Source organism: Pipistrellus hanaki (genome assembly GCF_964339955.1).
Source record: "Pipistrellus hanaki genome assembly, chromosome: 9".
Classification (NCBI taxonomy): Eukaryota; Metazoa; Chordata; class Mammalia; order Chiroptera; family Vespertilionidae; genus Pipistrellus; species Pipistrellus hanaki.
In genome coordinates this window covers 54,813,311-54,822,567 of record NC_140511.1, presented here as the reverse complement: position 1 = coordinate 54,822,567, position 9,257 = coordinate 54,813,311, and positions in this window count along the sequence as shown.

The window sequence follows — 9,257 nt, the reverse complement described above, 5'->3', positions numbered from 1 at the left end:
ATGTTCATGAGGTTATAAAAAAATGAATGTCCTAATTTTGTGATGTTTTTAAGATATTCAGGGAGCAGGCAGTTTACTCCTAGAAATTTCTTGGGTTGGTTATTTAAGGTAAGACACAGAGATCCAGAAATTAATATTAAATCAATTTTATCACTAACAGTTAATATATTCTTTTAAACTGCTGCTATATAGACTTATCAGTCAACAGTGAGTGCTTACTAGATGGTAGGCACTGGGTTAGGCTCAGCAATAAGACATCACTGCTTAAGAATATATAATCTGGCCCTCACTGGTTTGGCTCTGGATAGAGCATTGACCTGCAGACTGAAGGGTCCCAGGTTTGATTCCAGTCAAGGGTACATCCTCGGGCTGCAGGCTCAATCCCTAATAGGTGTGCAGGAGGCAGCCAATCAATGATTCTCATCACTGATGTTTCTCTCTCTCCCTCTCCCTTTCTCTCTGAAATCAATATTTTTTAAAGAATATATAATAGTGAATATGATCACACAAAAATAAAAAGTGCTAGTGAAAGAATAATATGGGAAATATAACTATATATTTAAGGGAGCTAATCTCATTCCTCTGGCAGAGTTCAGGCTCACTCACTTCCTAGGTCCTGAAAATGCAAAAAAACATCTTACCTGGCAATTACTTTGTGAACATTCTCCCACTGCTCAGGATCTTTATCGGTTCCTATATTGAGTTCAGTCCTTCAGAGGGCCCCAGCAATGTTCACCCCATTCCACACAGGAACTAAGAAAAAGATACCCAAAAATCTATCGCATGGTATTTTATAACAGGATTTTTAAGAAATATTAGCATAACTATTATAATTGCCCTGAGTGGTTTTCAACTTGGAATGTTCAACAGAACTACCTAGAAATTCAGATGTCCAAGTCCCATCTCAAATCTGCTTTTTCAAGGTCTCCAGGGATGGGGCCCACAATTCTATTATCTTGGCAAGATTCTCCAAAAAGAAAGTGACAGTTTTAACTTTTATCATTTCAAGCCCTTTTCCATAGCCATGTTTATATTAGGTGCATTTCAAGGATTCTTAGCCAGAAGAATCAAGGACAAGAACTGCTATGACTATATTACTCTTTCCTTTAAATTTTCCTAATTAAATATGAGGAATCCATGTTCACTCATGAATTGGAGTGAACTAGAGGCCCAAGTTAAATATAAACTACATGTTACTTAGTGCTGTAATTATCTTAACTACAAATATATAATATGTATAACATATTTAACATAGTAACATTCTCAGTTTTTTCAAACTTGTGTTTCTGGTAGATTATAAAAATAAGTAATGTGCCAGAAACTAACAAAAGGGCCTAAAGTGCAATAAAAGTTCTTTCCACCAAGAAGCTATTTTTACTTTATGATTAAATAGTTTTATGATCAATATAGTCAAGATGTATTTCACAGAGTATGCATGGTTCAAAGGTGCTTACCATGGAGTCCCCATGTTCTCCAAGGACCAGCCCATGACAGCTTTCAGAGTGGATACCAAGCCTCTGCCCAGTCAGGAAACAAAACCACCAGTGTCCTGGTGACCACCACTCCCAATAATACAGTTTTGGGGAAATGCACTACATTTCCAGGCTTCATACATTAAGATATCCACTAAGAAAAAAATCATGTCAGATAATGTACTCATTTAAAATAATTTTTTTTAGATTTATCCCGGTGGGGGTTTTTTTAGGGAGAGGATGTGGTTCTCTAACAGTCTCCAGCTATCCCACAATTCCAATAATATCGACCCAAAGAAATAAAAGTGTTGTTGTTTCTTTGTGTAGTCTATTGTGCACAAATACAGATTTGGTTCATTCCATTTTGAAAAACAAACGAATACTCCCTTATCAAGTCTTTTAAATAATTTTTCTCAGAGAATAACCCATTTATAGCACAAAGCTTAGCTAAGTGGGGAACAGAGAAATAAGCATAGGTAGTATATAGTTGTTAGGAAAAACATAAACCAGGTCTTAGTCCTAGTAGACAAGGGAATAATTTGGGGGATAGTCTGATGTTTTAGGTATGTGAACTAAACAGCATTAACTTTATAAAAAAAAAAAAAATTCTTACTGAATTTAAAAAGTGGTAACTATTAGGTAAAAGAAGGGGAGTGTAGCAAACAAATAGAATTTTCAATAAAAAGGCATTAAAAGAGAATACTACATGATATATGAAACAATCCAATATGTAATAATTATAAAATTAGATACAAGTAGTAATAAATTAGTGTCAAAATATATGAAAAATTTGGGAAGTGCAAGGTATATTTAATTCATAATTATAGTGGACACTTAGAACATACCTTTATCAAATTTATATAGATTAGTAAAATTAAAAATTAGTAACTTACTAAAACTAAAAGTGATTGAATTGACATAGCAAGATTATCATGCCCAGTAAAACCTGTTTTTCCCCAAAAACAAGGAACATTTACACTTTCTATTGACTAAGTCAGAAAGTAAACCTTAAGAGATTTGAAAGAGCTGAAGTAAGACAAGCTACATTTCTCTGATCTCAACTGAGCTAAGAATCAACTCATTTATAGGACAAATTTTAAAATGTTTCAAAGGGAAAAAATACTCTTAAATGACTCACTGTCTTAGAGAGAAAATAAAACTAGGAATTACAAAATATTTAGAACTGAACAACTAAGGGCCACAAAACCAAAAAAAGGTAAATGTATATTTTTAAATGTATCTTTTAAAACATTAAAATCAATGACAAAGTTATTGGTCATAAAGTAAAGTTATTGATCAATGAAGATAAGAGCAGATAATAAGATTTTAAAAAAAACAACACCAATATCAATAAAATAGAAAGCTAATTCTTAGGGAAAGATATAGAGAGAAATCAAAAATAGCAAAACTAGGGGGTGAAAGGGCTGTATCCCAAACAAATAATATTAGAAAACAGGAGAGATAACCACAAGTTTTCAAAGTCATAAAATATAAAACCTGCCAGTACGTTTCAAAACCCTAGCCGGTTTGGCTCAATGGGTAAAACATCTGCCTATGGACTAAAGGGTCTGGGTTCGATTCCGGTTAAGGACACCTGCCTTGGTTGCGGGCTTGATCCCTACTAGAGGGCATGCAGGAGGCACCTGGTCATTGATTCTCATCATTGATGTTTCTCCCCCTCCCTTCTTCTCTGAAATATACTAAAAAACACTTGGATGAAAAATAAGGTCAATGTTAACTTTATAAATGTATATTTTTCTCCTTTCTTCTCTTAGCTTCTATACAAAAGACAAGCTGATAATGTAACCTTAAGAACAACCACTTAAACACTCAAAAGACTCTGAAACCGGTTTGGCTAGAGTGTCCACCTGCGGACTGAATGGTCCCAGGTTCAATTCCGGTCAAGGGCATGTACCTTGGTTGTGGGCACATCCCCAGTAGGGGGTGTTCAGGAGGCAGCTGATCGATGTTTCTATCTCTCTGTCCCTCTCCCTTCCTCTCTGTGAAAAATCAATAAAAAAAAATATTTTTTTAAAAACACTAAAATAATACTTAAAAATTAATAAAGAATTAAATGCCACTTTAGGAAACATCCCTTTAATGCACAACCAAGTAAAAGAGGAACTAAGGAACAAAAGAAGACACAAGACATAGAAAACAGCCAAATGGCATGCATAAAACCAAACATATCAATAATAGAAAACTGAATAAACTAAACAAATACATTCAAAAGACAGATTTTCAAACTGGATAAAATGAGGTAACTGTAGAAAAGACACATTTTATATTTTAAAAAGTTATAATAGATTGAATATAAAAGAGTGAAAAATGATGCACCAAATTTTTGTAGTTCTACAAGGGAACCTGAGTAGCCCTACTAATATCAAATTCTTTAAAAAAAGGAAAAAAAAATCTACAAGGATTTTAAAAATATATATATATTTTATTGATTTTTTTTACAGAGAGGAAGGAAAAGGGATAGATAATTAGAAACATCAATGAGAGAAACATCAATCAGCTGACTCACAAACACCCTCCACTGGGACATGCCCGCAACCGAGGTACATGCCCTTAACAGGTATTGAACCTGGGACCCTTCAGTCCTCAGGCCGACACTCTATCCACTGAGCCAAACTGGCTTTGGCATCAGACAAATTCTTAACAAACAATTCCTATGTAGAATTCCTTCTTCGTCAGCAAGGAGCTTTTAAAGTATCATAATTTCCTTGAATAAAAGAAGTTACAGAGTAAAGTTACTCTGGAGAGGAAGAGATTAATATCAACCTTAACCTGGGGCTTTTTAAAAAATATTTTTTATTGATTTCTGAGGGGAAAGGAGAAGGAGAGAGAAATATCAATGATGAGAATCATTGGTTGGCTGCCTTCTGCACACGCCCTACTGGAGATTGAGTCCAAACCCAGGCATATGTATGGCCCGTAATTGAACCTGGGACCCTTCAGTCCACAGGCTAATACTCTATCCGCTGAGCCAAAACAGCTAGGGCTAACCTGGGGCTTTGTAGAGAGATTGTGCACCACATCTAAGATATACAATGCTATAGTTTGCAGCATCACAAAATTCAAGTTCTGGGAGCTTATGGCTATTATCTTTAGAGATGGGGCTCAATCCCTCCCAGAAAGGCCTTTCAAAGCAGAGATGATAAATATTATATATATATATATGTGTGTGTGTGTATATATAAATATATATAATCTATATACATATCTAGTCATGCGACTTGAGATAGCCTGTACCTTTTTTTATTCCCCTTTATAAAACAGATCTAATAATTACTTTGAGGGATTATATTAGATAATATACATAAAACATATTGTTGTTGTTATTGTTATTAAAAACAAATGTACTGATCTTCATGTATGTATTCACAGCATTGAGAATATTGCTGTTAAAAGCATTATAGTTTACAGACAAAATGAGTCATAAAGCAGCAGTTGATAGCAGCTAATATGCCTTAAGACAGTGTTTCTTAAGACAGAGCACTAAGTATACAATTTTACCTATATGTTCCCAAAAATTCTAGTTTAGCACTTCTTAGTTGGAATTCAGGAATCTATAGTTTAACAACTCCACTAGGTGATTCTCATCATGAAAGATGTTTGGGAAACACTGCCTTAAGATATGAAAACTAGTGCCAATCCTTTAAATCCAATAATTAATGCCAAGATCAAAGGCTATAAAAAAGTGGTTTTAAAAAAACTTCATAGATATCCCATTAATAAAAGCAAAGCATAGTTTATAGTTTAAGATTTACTAATCCATTATGGGTTCATTTGTGGGTAATATTCTTAGAAAGGACTCAGAAACGTTTTAGTCCTGTGACTAGCCATTAAAATGGAAGCTAAGTTTTATCAGCTACATCAATAAAAACAACTAAATATTTTTTTTCCTGCCACCTATTTCTCCAGGTTTTTTTTTTATTGGTTTTGTTTTTATGAGCTCAATTTCTTTTTTTTTTCCTTAAACATTTAATCACTTTATTTATTTATTTTTGTTAATCCTCATTTAATGATATTTTCCCATTGATTTTTAGAGAAAATGGAGAAGAGAAGGCAAGACAGAGAGAAACATTGATGTGAGAGAAACAGGTCAATTGGTTGTTTCCTGAGTAGGGCCAAGGCAGGGGAGAAGCCTGCAACCAAGGTACATGCCCTTGATCAGAATCAAACCCAGGACCCTTTGGTCTGCAGGCTGATGCTCTATTCATTGGGCCAAACCAGCTAGGGCTGTGAGCTCAATTTCCTAATCAAGCAAATGAGTGAAAGTCTAATGTCAACACGCTTTCACACAGATGCTTCTAACACATGATACTATCATAAGCACTAGAAAAAGAAGCCCACTCTGGGTGGAGCAATTAAAAAGGGCACCTGGCTCTTGCTGGTGTGACTCCGTTGTTAGGAGCATCATCCTTGTTCCCAGTCAGAGCACATACCCAGGCTGCGGGTTCAATCCCACACATTGATGTCTCTCTCTCCCTTCTTCTCTCTGAAGTCAATAAAAACACATCCTTGGGTACAGATTTAAAATAAAAGGTCACCTCTTCCTCTGGGTTAAACCGGATAGGGCCCCACTCAACCCTTGAACTAAACACACTTATACAATCACATGCGGTGGCCTGACCTCCAACAGAGGAAATCTTGGTTAACGCTATGGCACTAAGCACATAACTTACTTTTAATAAGATGCTGATTCCATAGGCCACACCAACTGCTCCAGGTCCCATAATGGGGATCTTATAGTGATGAATGGCCTTCTCTGAAATGAAATTCTTAATAAGTTCATGCTTGGCAGTCGTGGAAATCTAATAGAGAAAAACTGCAAAGTCATGTCCACATTAGAAATCGGTCTCCAGAGAACTGGGTGCCAGTGAGGAAAGAGGTGCTTCAGACACAACAGGGAATTACAAAGATGACTATCAGACAAGCTGGGTAGTTTCTGGCAAGCAGCCTCGCATCTAGGAGGCAAAGCAAGGAGAGGAAGAGGAAGGTGTGTACAAGAGGGAAGGAAAGAAGGAAAGGGGGCTGCTTCACCAAAGATGAGACTACCAGCCAGTTCGGCTCTTACTCCCTTCCACCCTCGTCCTCCCCCTACCCCAGCTGTCAGCTCCAGAACCAAGCCAAGTACAGCCCAAGACCAAGTACTGCTAAGTGCAAGGTACATCCAGCCACACTCACACAGGAGAAGGGCTACCCACCCACCCCCAGGGGGGTGCGTGCCACCCCAAGGGACCCAGAGCCATCCCCAGGGCAAGAAATTCGCTCCACTGCGTCCACTCACCTACTGGTGCACAGGACTCCTGCTGCCCAGCTTATGGCGGCTCACTGGAGAGGTAGAGGATGAGAATGCAGAAAAGCTGGCTGAGGTCCGAGGAGGAAAACCATTGAATACTGAAGCTGTGCCCAGCTCGTGTGCCCTCGCACACCTGGCATAAGCACGAGGTCTGAGATTGGGGCTCTAATGCCTGTCATGTGTGCACATTTGGTGGGTAAGGTATCTGTAGTTGGGGATCTTCAAAGAGGCTCCTTGGGCTCCCACTGCAGGAGGTGCAGTAGGCACACTGAACTAGCAGGCCTCAGCTATCAAAAGGAGTACTGCTGCTGCCGAAACCGGTTTGGCTCAGTGGTGGAGGGTCGGTCTGCGGACTGAAAGGTCCCAGGTTCGATTCCGGTCAAGGGCATGTACATTGGTTGCGGGTACATCCCTGGTGGGGGGTGTGAAAGAGGCAGCTGATCGATGATTCTCTCTCATCGATGTTTCTAGCTCTCTATCCCTCTCTCCTCCTCTCTGTGGAAAATCAATAAAATATATTTAAAAAAAAAAAAAAAAAAAAAAAAGGAGTACTGCTTTCCCAGAACCCATCCACTGCAGAGCCCAAGTAAAGCTATTTCTAACCAAACTTTGTCCAGAGGTATACAATAAGGTCTTTTGACACTTGGTTGGTAACTTTTCATCAGGGCTGTAGGAGGAAGATACCACAGGGCTACTTAAAAAAAAAAATTATATATATATATATATCAGAAAGGAAAGGAGAAGGAGAAAAAGAAATATCAATGAGAAGAGAATCATTGATTAGCTGCCTCCTGCATGCCCCCTACTGGGGCACCGAGCCCACAACCCATCAGGACTACTTTTTACTCCTCACAGATGTGAGGTTACATAGAAAAAAAATAAGAATTTTAAACCTTCAATGTAATGATTTTTTGTTAATTTTTAAAAATTGATTTGAGAGAGAAACATGCATTTGTTGTTCTACTTGTTTATGAATGCACTGGTTGCTTCCTTTTTTATTTTTATTTCAGAGAGAAAGGGAGAGGGAGAGGGAGAGGGAGAGGGAGAGGGAGAGGGAGAGGGAGAGGGAGAGGGAGAGGGAGAGGGAGAGAGAGAGGGAGAGGAGAGAGAGAGAGAGAGAGAGAGAGAGAGAGAGAGAGAGAGAGAGAGAAACATCAATGATGAGAGAGAATCACTGACCGGCTGCCTCCTGCACACTCCACACTAGGGATCAAGCCCACAACCAGGCATATGCCCCAACTGGGAATTGAACCTGGTTCATAGATCCATGCTCAACCACTATACCATGCCAGTCGGGCCACTCATTGCTTCTTTTATGGTCCCTGACTAAAGATAGAGCCTGCAACCTTAACATATGGGGAGGACACTCTAACCAAGTGAGCTACCTGGCCAGGGCCTAAAACAGGGATTTTTAAATAAACTATGAAACCCTAAGAATTTGATCAGTGCAGTGCTGATAACCATTTCTACGAGTGGAAGGGAAAACAAGTCATTATCTGAGTGTAGAATCCAAAATTCCCTACTTAATCCTTAGTTTGAAATAAACCAAGATTTCCACATCTCTTCTCTTGCCATATTCTACAAAATTAACTTTTTCTAATTCATTTGTGAATCATAATAGACAATACACATCTAACAAATAATTTAATATATGTAGGGCAGTGTTTAACTTTTTTTTTCATTATTTCTCCCTCGAGATTTTTTAAACATTTTCCCCTAATCATTCGGTTCCCCCCACCTCATTAAATTAAATACAAAATAATAATGCCCTAACTGATTTGGCTCAGGGGATAGAGCATCAGCCTGCAGACAGAAGGGTCCCATGTTTGATTCTGGTCAAGGGCATGTACCTTGATCGATGTTTCTCTCTCATTGATGTTTCTAATTCTCTATCCCTCTCCCGTCCTCTCTCTGTAAAAAAAAAAATCAATAAAATATATATTTTTTAAAATATTTAAGTAATAAGATTTTATCTGGTAGGGCTGAGCTTTAGAGAGCCAAACCATTGTAATATCTAAGATTCTCACTTATACACACACACACACACACACCAAGGGGTGATATTGCCCCCATTGGGAATACATGATTTAGTTGTACTTCCTAGAATATTCACTGTAGAAACTATTATTTACAGCTTTTCAATCTCTGCCAGAATTTCCTAAAATGAAAATTTAATTTGGAATACAAAGAGGAGCTTTTAAAACAAGGCAAAATCCAGAGAAAGTTTCTCTTTCCCTCAGTCCTACCTAAACTCTCACTCATGATCATATTTTGTGTATTCAAGGGCAGTGTGTGTTGTTGTTGTTTTTATTTTTATTTATTTTAAAATATATATTTTATTGATTTTTTTTTTTTTTTTTTTTTTTTTTTTTTTTTTTTTTTTTTTTACAGAGAGGAAGGGAGAGGGATAGAGGATTAGAAACATCAATGAGAGAGAAACATTTTATCAGCTGCCTCCTGCACACCTCCTACTGTAG